The sequence below is a fragment of the Phyllostomus hastatus genome, unplaced genomic scaffold (genome assembly GCF_019186645.2).
Source record: "Phyllostomus hastatus isolate PE091 unplaced genomic scaffold, TTU_PhHast_1.1 phas_scaffold_555, whole genome shotgun sequence".
NCBI classification, from domain to species: domain Eukaryota; kingdom Metazoa; phylum Chordata; class Mammalia; order Chiroptera; family Phyllostomidae; genus Phyllostomus; species Phyllostomus hastatus.
The window spans coordinates 2534186-2546995 of NW_025334036.1; the positions used below are offsets into that span (position 1 = coordinate 2534186).

At 49.4% G+C, this 12810-nt stretch overlaps 1 pseudogene; it reads right to left on the reverse strand.

The window, feature by feature from the left end:
• Positions 1-3467: 3467 nt before the first annotated feature.
• On the reverse strand, positions 3468-10837 carry LOC123809580 (annotated as a pseudogene).
• Positions 10838-12810: the final 1973 nt, after the last annotated feature.

Here is a 12810-nt window from a genome sequence, read left to right on the forward strand (position 1 = left end):
CCATTTGGGCCCTTCAAAGCCCTGCGTCCTCCCAGGCGGCCCACCGCTGACCTCCTTGTGGACCTCGCGAGTGTTGACTTCGGTACCCAAGCAGGGCAGCCTGCTCCTGCTGCCGGTGTTACCTTTTAGTCTAAGAAAGTCCCGTCGATCCTCGTGTTTCTCCCCCCCTCCAGAATCAAAACCTCTTGAGATGAATGACAGCAATGGCTCTAACACCCCATTTCACTGGCACGAAACACTCGCGGTTATTGGTGGCGGAGCCGCTGCCTGCAGAGCCCTCCACCCATTGCCACTCCTCACCTGCCACCCACCACCTCTCTCAGGCCTACCTTGCCCTATCCTATGTGCACCTTGACTTGGAGGGTTTTTTGTGGGGTTTTTGTCGGGGCGGGGGGAGTTGAAGTGAACATACCTAGCAGTCTCAAAAGCTGACAAATTTTTAAAGAGAAAATCGTAGGCGCCCTTGATACCAAACCTAGTTTTAATACCCGACCTGATTGCTGTCTCAATCTCTCCCAGAAACGTAGTTAACTAGTCTGGAGTTTTCTGGTCAGGCACCAGTAAAGCATCTGTCACAATCCCTCTCGCATCCCCACCCCAGGAAGAAGAGGCAATCTGCTCAATGAGAACTCTTGCCATTCACTCCCGTCAACCATGCTCCCCCATCTAATAATCCTTTCTTCCTTTCTGTTTTCTTTTTTAATTTTAAATATGAGCCAAGCTGGCAACATATACAGGGGGAGCAAGTTCTCAAATACTCCCCTTTCCTTTCTTTTTCAATAGCTCCCTTGCCCCACTTTCTTCCTCTAAAAACCTTCCCCTTTTTTGATAACTCCTCTGAGTGCCCTTCTAGTTGCTAGATAAGATGCTGCCTGATTCATGACTCACTTCATAAAGCAGATTAGATCTTCACATTTATTAGGTTGCATTTTTTGGACACCTCTTCAAAAAATGTTATGTATTGATTTGAGAGAACTATCCATCTGTTGTCTATGCATTCATTGGTTGAATTATCACGTGTGCCCTGACTGGGGATCGAACCCTCGACCTTGGTGTATCAGGATAAGGCTCTAACCAGCTGAGCTATCTGGCTAGGGCTAACACCTACTTCTCAATGTTTTCCTTTCACTTGTGAAAGGTGAGCCATCACTCATTGCTTTGAGGTGGGCTTTCATTTATTCTGACATCTTGAACCTGTGCTAAAACTGAATGCTTTCTTGGGGTTACAGTTGTAATACTTGGTCTGGGAGCAACTTTAAATATACAGTCAAATCCTGATTCTCGAATGTCTCCCTCTCCTGCCCTCCAAAATTTTATTTACTTTTAGAGCGAGGGGGAGGGAGAAAGAGTAAGAAAAGCATCAGTGATTCTGTTCTCGCACGCCCCCGACTGGGGACCTGGCCTGCAACTCAGACATGTGTCCTGACTGGCAATCAAACCTGCAACCTTTGCCTTTGTTTGCAGGCCAGCGCTCAATCCGCTGAGCCACAGCCACCAGGGCTCCCTTTTGGGGGGACTGAGATTTTATGTTTATTTATTTACTTATTTTATAGGGGAAGGGAAGGAGAAAGAAGGAAAGAAACATCAATGTGTGGTTGCATCTCACACACCCCTACTATTGACTTGGCCAGCAAGCCAGGCATGTGCCCTGATTGGGAATCAAACCGGTGACCTTGTGGTTCTCAGGCCGGTGCTCAACCCACTGAGCCACACCAGCCGGGGCAACTGTCTCTCATTTTGAACAATCCCATTCTCCATGAGGTCATTCACAGAAAAAAAAAATGTGTGTGATCAGTCGTATGTCTCGGGTGACAAAGGAGAGGATGCACAAGTGTGAATAATTTTTTTTAATAAATGGCTTCTCAAACAGCCTCTCAGAACAAGTTCAGTTCAAGAGCCAAGGTTCCACTGTGCGGTGAACTGCAGTACCGTGCATCTGTGCATGCGTGCATGTGCACACAGTACGACAGGCTCATTCCACTCGGATTTCACAGATTCTGAGTTACCAGAATGCATGAACGATGGTCTCCCTTTCAATCCCTCACATATTGTTCTGCGGTCCCATTCCTTCCAAGTCTTGTCCCTTTAATCAGGGCGTGTTCTCCCCTAGCTTGCCAAGAACCAGGGTTATTCCAGCAAACAATTACTCAGTACAGCTGCTCGGGTGTTGTTTGCTGAAACAGGTGGAAGGTAGTATCCAGAATTCCATCCCTGACTGACCATGTTAAGACTGATTTGCCCTGGCTGGTGTGGCTCAGTGGATTGAGTGCTGGCCTGGGAACCAAAGGGTCGCCAGTTCGATTCCCAGTCAGGGCACATGCCTGGTTGGTCCCCAGTAGGGGGCGCGTGAGACACAACCACACATTGATGTTTCTCTTCCTCTCTCAAAATAAATAACCTTAAAAAAAAAAGCGGACTTGCTCCGATGCATCACTTTACAGCCACCTCCTCACCACGGCCTCCAGGTGGGAGGAGCGGGAGGAGCGGGAGGAGCGTAGTTCCCCAGCCTCTGCCTTGGGAGGCAGCCAGGTGTCTTAGTTTGGCCAATGGCAAGTAGGCGGAACTAATTGTGTCCGTAGTGCAGGCCCAAGACGCCTCTAGCGTTCCTTCCCCTCTTGCACCTTTGCCCAGTTAGCCCACTTGTCCACAGGCCCGTGGGGAAAGCAGAGCCAGCTGTGTGCGTCCACAGTGGTTGCTGACTCAAACCCAAGTTCTAGGGTGGAGGCCCTCACCTCCACCACCGTTTTTAGGGAGCATCGATGGGCTCTCAGGGGTGAGAGCTGTGATCAGGCGTGGAGTCGTGAGGACACTAGCCCTGGCCGGCCCATGGGGGCGGCTGTGACTCCCCTGCGACGTCCTGAACATTGGCACGTGCCACTCTGCACCCCTCAGCTGACAAGGTAAAGCTGCGTCCCCCTCCAGCTCTTCAAATCAGTAATTCATTCGCATGACGTTTGTGAAATAAAAACTCCAAAGGATGCTGCTTCTGGTAAAGCCCTAAAGCTCGGCTGCCTGGAATGAAGCTCACGATTCTTTTTTTTTTTTAATATTTTATTTATTTTTAGAGACGGGAAGGAGGGGAAGAGAGAGAAACATCAATATGTGGTTGCCTCTCACGTGGCCCCCACTGGGAACTTGGCCTGCAACCCAGGCATGTGCCCTGACTGGGAATCGAACCTGTGATGCTTTGGTTCACAGCCTGCGCTCAATCCACTGAGCTACGCCAGCCAGGGCAAGCTTGCGATTCTTTATGCAGAAGAACATGCTCCGGAGATGGCAGGTTCTCACAACCAATCGCTGGCAGCACGCACACTCCTGAGTTTTACTAAGGATTGAAATGTCTGGAGCGGGGTGTCAAACTCATTCTCACCAGGGCCCACATCAGCCTTGCAGTTGCCTTCTAAGGGCGGAATGTGATTTCAAGTCCTTAACAGTTAAGGAGTAATTCCATTTCCACAGTCCAAAAATTATTTCGGCCCTTTGAAGGCGACCTCGAGGCTGATGTGGTCCCCCGGGAAAAATGAGTCTGACACCCCAATGTAAGCATTTCCTCGAGGACCCAGAAGCCCAGTTAGAGACGACACCCTCCTGCATCTCCGTTTACAGGCGCCCACACCCCTCACTGCACGCCCAGCCCAATGACACGCAACTTGGCAGCACAGCGAGTGTCCTTGGTTTTTACTCTTTGTAGAAAACAGGCATCTCAATTTCCAGTGTTCTATTAGAAAATGACCAGCAGCAGCAGCAGCAGCAGCTTGCAGTGTTTCAACAATGCTCGGGAGCTCTCTGCTGACGCCAACGAGGCTACTGTTCCACATTCAACAGGCAGGGCTTGTCCCACGCCGGTGTCGCAGGGCCCGTGGGTGCTCGGGCCTCGCTGCTCAGGACCCGCTTGTGACTGTGTCCTCCTCCATCACCTCTTTGCTGTCGTCCGTGGGGCCTGGAAGGAAACACAACCCAGAGTCACGTCGACGTCAGAGAACGAGCTCTCTCGGCACGTGGGTGCCCGTTCCCTGAGGCTCCTGCGTGCCAGGCCCCGCACAAGGCACGAGAGCCCAACAGCAGCCTCGGCCCTCGGGATGCTCACGGCCCAGCGACCTTCGGGCTCTGGCAGGTGGGCAAAGGGACGGCCTGTTCCCAAAGGAAAAGGAAGATCGCACAGGCGTTTTATGGAAGTCAGACTCCCCGCCTACCACCCCCAACTCATTCACGCATCCGCCACTCAGCCCTGCGCACGCGTGCTTCCTCGTCTGCCAGGTCCCCCGCCTTCCCGCCACCCCCTGCCCAGAGCTGTGCCCACAGGGGCCTCTTTCCGTTCAAGTGTGCAAGGCCGCCTTGTGCCAGCGTGGAGTCAGAAACCTTATGGATGAACAGCTCCTACTTTCTCCCCTGAAAACCCACTGGTCCATCTTGTACCATTTGCCACACACGTACTTATAACCCTGGGGAGCCCTGGTTCCCTGAGCTCTGCAGATGCCGACCTGCCTCATTGCACAGCGTAAAAAAAATCACATTGGTTCCCTAGCTGGTGTGGCTCAGTGGACTGAGCGCCGGTCAGCAAACCAGAGGGAAACAGGTTCGATTCCCACTCAAGAACGTGTGTGGGTTGCAGGCCAGGTCCCTGGTAGGGAGCATGCAAGGGGAAGCACACGGTGATGTTTCTCTTCTTTCTCTCTCCTTTCCCCTGGCTCTAAAAATAAATAAAAAAATATTTTTAAAAAACCTCACATTTGTGAACATCACTGATTTCCTCAGAAAAGTCTGCGAGTGCTGCGAGGCTGTCATGGCTACAGTTGAGGGTAAAAATTTTCTAGCATTTTACTCTGCTTGAAAGTTTGAATTTTATCACTGGTAACAAATACCATGAGTTGTCTCGCTTGAAGGAATAGGCTCACCTCGTGTTTGAGAAGACGCCTGCCTCTCAGCTGATCAGTTGCAGACAGCTTATCATAGGCTTGTACACCTGGAACCTGCTGGCACCCCAATACACTAAAAAACAAAACAAAACAAAAACAGCCAAGGACAAACATCCAACTTAGGCAGAGAGAAGTGCTTTACACCCCACCCCCACCGCTGGCTCTGTCCCCCAGAGTATCTAAAAGATGCGCACTCGAGGGTGATATTTAATGAAAGGAGTAATTCTCATTGCTTCCTGAAGGACATTCCTAAGCAGAACATCAGCGAATAACACCTTGGTGCTGTTACAGTAAGTTCGACCTCACAACCCCCCAGGGGCCCAAAGACCACAGAGTGAGAACCCCTGGCCTGCTCACTGCCTTCCTCCTCTTCTGCCTCACTCCAAACACTATTTCCCCAGCTGCCGGTCTAGCCGGGGGCTCCCATTACACCCAGAGCGAAGCTGGCAATTGCATTCTTCTGAGTGGTTTTTAATTCACACCCCCAGTGCCCACGCTGCCTGACACAAAGCTGGCATCGTGTCGGATCCTGTGCTCTGTGGCACCTCAGAAGTGTCTTACTTAGTCTTCCCAACAGCGTCTGAGGGCGGCACTATTATCATCTCAGGTTTCAAGATGAAGAAATGGATTTCAGAGTAAGTGGGGACTGGGAAATTCACCCGAGGACAGAGCCGGTGAGGCTACGACCCGAGTCTCCGGCTGGGTGCCCCTCAGGCCTGCGTTCAGACTGCTCAGCCAGCCTGGCTGCACATGGGAGCGAGTCCACACCGGGTCCCCTCGTGTTCAGTCTCAGGCCACAGCTGTGCAGTGGTGTCTGCGTCAACATTCACACAGACAAGCCCCCGAGTCCTGTACCACGGCATGGTCTATCAGATCGTTTCTCCCGAAAGAGCATTTAACGGGATCTCGTGAACATCGGGTGAGAGGCGATGAGGCGCTGCGCTCTGGCACTCCGGGCTCGCAGCACCCCAGCTGCTCTGGAACCACTGCCGGGGAACAGGCACTGCAAGCGCACGGGCAGAGCGCGCTCTCCTGACCCGATCTGCGCTCCCTGCCGGGGATCTGGCCCGACTGCAGCAGGCCCTTCGGCTTCTCCACCTCAGCCAGCGTGGATGCATTCGCGATGGCGTTCTGGGGACACACAGAGGACACAGGCAGTCAGTTTCAGCTCGGTGCGCCGACCACCCAGACAACACCTATGGAAACTCACAGCACCTTTCTGAGTTGGAACATTAAACAGTTCTGTGTTGGGGGAAGAATTTGATTGGCATGTTGAAATCAAGCAGAAAACCAAATCGTTCCATTTCCAAAACTGATAAAGAAATGCAGACCCTCCGATAGAAGGAAAAAAAAATTATTTCATATGCCCTAAAATGCCAGCAAACTGAATTACCTACTGGGATTATGTTACTGGATAATTCAGCAGGCAACATTGTACCCTTATCAAGCAGGATCTTTGGGACAGTAAATCTCTCAAAGCAAAAACTACGCAAACATCGACACAGCATCCAGAGGGACGAACCGTCCAGAAGCGCACGTCCTGCGGAAATGAGGAAGATCAGAGCTGCCTCCGCTTCCCTGGCCCAGGTCAAGGTCTGGTCCAATAACAGCTTCAAGCCTGTTTCTCGTCACACACAAATACAGCTGGATTCTAATAACCGTGGGGGAATCGGCGGTGTCCAGAACTCGATGCATTAAGCATCTGTGTGTCTCACACCCGTGGCAGTGCTCTCGGGCCCGAGTTCTAACGCACCATTATTACCTTGATGGCTCCCACATCCCCCGGGGACGGACCACCTTTCTTTTTGTCAGTAGGCAAACCGGCCCCTGGATTGAACCTTGGGAGGGGAGGGAAGGACGTGACTGTCAAACCCAGACGGACGGAAATTGCTTCTCTTCTACTTTCAAAAAGCTTTTGAAAGTAAAATCCAACCAGTGTAGCATCTTATCTTTGTTAACAAACTGATACAAGCGACTGTCTCCTTCAGAAACACCACGGTGTTCCTCTTCCCGGGCAAAGCGGGGCGTGTGTAACAGGACATTGGGACTGAATACTGCAACCTTTGCCCTGCTAACCTGGTCAAAACCTCGTGTGACACAGCGACCCCAGACGGTCAGGGACGAGCGTCACGCAAATTTAATGCCGGATCAGTGGCAGGTGTCTCGTTAGCGTTTGTGGGAGGCGCATGGCCAGACAGAGAGTGTTTCTGAAGGGGAAGTAGAGTGAAGTCAGACGTCCGTGTCTTACGTTTTGCTTCTCCTGGCAATACCCTTTGCAAGCTGTGCACCCCTCCTGCCCTGGAACATTTTCTCTGCTTCCTGACGCTCCTACGGCGACACCACACACAGAGTTAACAGAAGTAGGAACACCACCTGCATTTAGACGCAGTCCTCAGAAAACAGGGAAGGAAAAGAAACTCTTCTGGAGTATTTGGGGCCTGTAAAACACACACACACACACACACACACACACACACACACACACACACACACAAAGCCAATTCCAAGTTCAGAGGAGACACAACGGCTTTGCCTTCTCTGGCGAAGCGCCCTGAAGAAAAGCCCTCGCCTTGTTTTGAGGAGGCGGGGGGCTCCCAAAGAACTAAGTCACTTTAAAAGAAAAACGAAATCCCAACTAAGGGGAATCATCCGAATGATTCAAGGTGCTGGAAACGGGCAGCATTACGTTCCCCAGCGGGAACAGTCTGTCGTCGCCAGGGCTCACTGGGGCTCTGAGCCGCTGCCACCCCCGGGACACCCAACGCCACACACGACAGCTTTGACTCCGGGCCCCACCACACACTCCGCTGTGAAAACAACCTGACATCTTCTTTCCCCATGTTTTTATTCGAAACCGATAGTAAAACTCATTAGGCAACTTTTAAAAAATGAGTCAACAAGTATCAAAGATCAAAACCACAAATCAACCCTAGCCACTGTGGCTCAGTGGGGTGGCTGCTGTCCCACAGAAAGAAAGGTTGCAGGCTCGATTCCCGGTCAGCGCTCAGGCCTGGGTTGTGGGTCAAGTCCCAGGTTGAGGCCACAGGCAGGAGGCAACCAATGCACGTTTCTCTCTCACACTGATGTTTCTCTATCTCTCTTTCTCCCTCCCTTCCCCTCCTCCAAAAGTAAATAAATAAAATCTTACCACCCCCCCACCACACACACAAATGGTATGACTTATGATCAACAAAATAATACTTTCAGTTTCACCTTCTGGAAATCCAGCACTCTGACTTGTGGAACTTTATAAATTACACACAGTCAGTCTGTAATGCTTCTTATCTGTTACAGGATTTCTCAGAAGACTACGAGAAGAGGAACACTATCATGCCAACTTTGTTCGTAGCATAGCATTGAAGGGGTTCCTTTTAATAAAATCGAATGAATCCATAAATCAAGGAAAAATCCACTATTCTTCACATTTAATTTCAGTGTCATAACAACTTAAGTAACATTGGGGACATTTTAATAGAGCCCTTGGCTAAAAAAAAATATCTTCAATATTTGTTTTTAAAAGGTGCCTTTTTTTGGTGGTATAAAAATAATAAGATTCATGTACGAGTTTTAAAATAAAATTTTTTAATTAAAAAAGATTGCCCCCCCATTACAGTTTACATACAACATTATTTGTATTAGTTTCAGGGGTAGGTGTACAGCAAAGTCAAAGGTATTTGTTACGAACTAGAGGCTCTAAGGTCAAGGCCGGAAGAGTGTCACGTCGAAGGGCCTCCATGTCTCCACCACGAGCGAGCCCCGTACCTTAGGTAAGTCAGTGACTTAAGAGATGCCAGAGGGTCCAGGTCGCCCTGCAAGACAACAGCCGCGGGTGAGCACACAGGGCCACGCCCGACCCACACTCGGGAATAGCGAGGCCTTCGGAGCGAGGACTCATCCCGTCTTTCACTTTGTTCCTGCTCCGGGACCTGACACATTTCTACCGAGTGAACTGGTACGTAAACTTGAGCTTCTTACACTGAGCACCTTGGCCATACCAGCTTCTATCTCAATAATCATGACGTCTAGATGGTTTTTAAAAAGTATAATAAATATGTAACAAGTTGAGTGGGGGTTTGAAATGTTTAAGAACCCTGTACTGCTTAGGAGGAGAAAGGTATTGGTTAACTTTAAGCTTTGGTAAATATGTATGTTTTCCTTCCTAGAATGCTAAGAATAGAAACTATTTAATAATTAATTTCTAAGAAAAAATGGAATGAACAAAAAGAGTGAGCGCAAAAGAGTGTGAGGGAGAAATATGGGAGAGAAAAAAATAACAAATGAGCAGGATGAGCTCCAGAAAAAGGACAAACACACACACGTCAGTAATCACATCGACATAAACAGGCTGATGATTTCAGAGACAGATGTCAGGGTGCATGGTAAAGTATCCTATCATATGCTGTTCTCAAGAGACAAACCTAAAACAGAAAGGAAATAAACACTGGGGGTCTGTTTCAGATGGGAGAAAGGTGATCGTGCAAATACGAACGGACAGAAGCTGGTTTTGGTGTACGATGGCAGATACAGCAGCAACGTATGCCCAACAGCGCTGATAAGACCCCTTCAGAAACCGAGAGGACAGACTCAGCCTTCCTCACTGCAAACAGCATTAAACACTGCTGCAACGCACAGAACCGCGCAGGCAGCCCTACCATGCCCCACATTCCCCGCGAGTGTGCGCTCTGGGCTGAGTCCGTCCGGCCATTTCAGAAAGGACGCGGCCTCAAACAGGCCAGTGCTTCTTACTCTGGAGTCAAGCACTCCGCTGGGAGCCTGAGGAGTCACAAACCTGGCCCGCCAGGAAAGGAACAATCAGAGAAATGGGGAAGGGAGGTGAGGGGAAAATAGCCCCAAGTCCAGTTATGTAAGAGGGACCTAAATGTCCAGCATTTCAGGGGGAAATTTTGGTTACAAAACAATATATAATATGGGCTCAATTTTGTTAAAACCTATACATACAGAGAAGAAACTTAAAAAGCGTAAAAAGAAATGTCAAAATATTCAGATCCAAGTAGGGGAAATGAAATCTGCCCCTCATCTCACAGGCAAACCGAATCTGAGTATTGTGGGCTGTTGATCTGAATGCGGAAAGCAAACACAAGTTTCTAGAACAGACTCGTCCAACAAAATTTAGCTCATGTCACATACATAATTTCAGATTTCCCAATAACTACATTAAAATAGAAAAAAATACTTTTAATGTTATTTAACTTATTTTTCAAAATATGATCGTGTCAACATCCATGTAACAGAAGCACTGTCAGCTGACACCCTCTTCTGCTTCTCTGCGGCCCAGGCAGAAAGCGGGGCGCAGCTGGAAGCTCTGAGGAGTCACCCCTCAGCAGCTGCCGGGGCCAGCGGCCACCCTACCGGGCGCTGCAATTCCACAGGATGACATAGGCGAGGAGTTTCCTCCCGACCCTGGGTAGGGGACGCTTAACAGAGCATCGAAAGCACTAGAAACAACAATAACAAAGATGAATAAACTGGACTACACCAAAATTAGGAAATACTCCTCCAGACACCCTCAGAAAGTGGAAAGGCAACCTACAGAGTGAGGAAGGACACCTGCAACTGAGGAAGGCCCAAGTCTGGAACGAATTCAGAAGACAAAGAAAAAGGATGATGAGATAATCTTCTGGAATTAACAAAAATTCTGCAAGAATGCGCAACCTTTAGCCCCTCCCCTCCAGATCCTTTTCCGCCCCTGGTCGTTCTACTTACCAACCCCACAAGGCTGTAGTTGGTAAGAACGAGTTCCGTCAGGCAGGGCAGGGCTAAAATCAGAACACACGCCCTCAGTGGAAGCGACAAGGAAGTTAGCTAATGGTTTCTTCTAAGTCCTTGCTCAGAGGGTCTCGGACTCCCAAGTGGGAAGAACTTCGGAGAGTTCTTTTTCAACCCCTCCTCCCCTTACCCATGTGACAGAGGCACAAGGAGGAAACCTGGCCAAGGTCACAGGCTGAGGGATGGAAGCAGCATGATTTTGGAGCCATGCCTTCTAAAAGTGGTCTGGGCCCTTCCCCATCACAGTTCCCAGTGACACCTAAGGAAAGGAGCAGCTCCTGCGCAGAACCAACTCCAGGCCTGGCTTCTGCGCAGGCGGCACAGAAACCCCAGAGACACTGCACTCACAGCGCAGGCGCAAGACACACACCCACCACCTACTGCAGAGGGAATGGTTAATGCCCGAGAAATATGCCTAGTGCCAAATGTGCACAAACCAGCATGTGTTTAATTTAATTAAATGATTGATTTTTAAAGATTTTATTTATTTATTTTTAGAGAGAGGGACAAGGAAGGAGAAAGAGGAAAACATCACTGAGTGGTTGCCCCTCGTGTGCCCCCTACTGGGAACCTGGCCTGCAACCTAGGCAGGTGCCCTGACTGGGAATGGAACTGGTGACCCTTTGGTTTGCAGGCTGGCGCCCAATCCACTGACCCGCACCAGCCAGGGCAGCATGTGTTTAATTTAAATTAGAAGTTTACCGTGAACATACATACAAGTAGACTAGATTTGTGAATAGATACAAGTAAGTCTAGACCAATGCCAAGTCAAGCTCTGATCTGTATGAGAAAAGTGCGGCTCCTTTCTCATTTTAAGAGGAAATGTGCAACGTGTGGCCAGTAGCAGGTACTACAGCTTCTTCAGGGAACTGTGACATTTACACTAGGGGGAAAAATACTCCCCATTAGCAGACACCATATTCTGTTGTTGTTCACCAGTGATGTTTTCAGTCTCCTCAACAAAGGAAATCCATTCAGTTTCCTGATTTCATTGTCAGAAAAATCAATACCATCAAACTGGCCTAAGTCGCACCCAGATTTTCAATGACAGGAATTTTATACCCTATGAAGTAGAAAAAAAAATAAATCCATCAAGTATTAATAGAATTAAAGGGAATCTTAACACATTAGCAGTACTTCCTGGTAATTCGACTCAAAGCTATCATTCATTCAGAAGGGGTTTACTAGCACCTACGCCAAACACTGCAAGGCACTGGCCCATAGAGTGAGGGACAAGAGAGGCTCAAACCCCGCTGCCACGAATCCTGCGGTCCAGTGGTGGTCACGAAGACAGTGGTGACGACAAGGTCAAGGGCGGTGCTGATGGCGATACTCACCAGCAGTGACACTGGTAGCTAAGGCTTGTGAGAACACCTGTAAGGTGCCTCACACCGTTCTGTACGGCCCCGGGGCTAGTTAAGTGATGTAACAGGAATTCACACGATGATTTGCTTATAGAAAGCGTCCACACCTTTTTCATATACACGGTGGACAACAGTGTCGCATTCATGGAACTCACAGGGTAGCATCACCATACCATGACATTCTCCTTACTTCACCTCCCCCGGCTCCAATCCACAGTTGAAAGTCAATGGTTTAAACACAATGGTAAATCGCTCTACGCACGGTTCACTCAAGTGCTCACCGGCGTGTCTACTATGCACATAATTATTGTGTTACTTGCTAGAAAAGAGGTGAACCCAGCCAAGGTTACAGTACACAATTCAGCGGTGGAAGGGCTACATCAAAGACAAGGACCCAAACCAGGATCCTCAACACTCCAGGCACTGCAGGCTCGGGGAGAAGGCAGAGGTTCCCTGGGCCAAGGCAGCGAGAGTGGTCAGTTACTCTTAAACTGAATCTTTCTCTAAGGCACTTAATTTCATCAAAATAAAAGAACTGGGTTTTGTCAGCAAGGAGTCTAAGCAGAAAATAGTGCCGCCTCCTGAGACCCTAAGGTCCCCACGGGAGCAAATTTCAGGCCAAGGCTGTATTAGCTCCTCCCCAGAGAAGCTGCTCTGCCCGCCCTTCCTAAAGCCATCTTCTGATATGCTGATTCGATCACCGATCGCCGTACTCCCCTACTCGCCGCGCGCCGCGCGCCGGC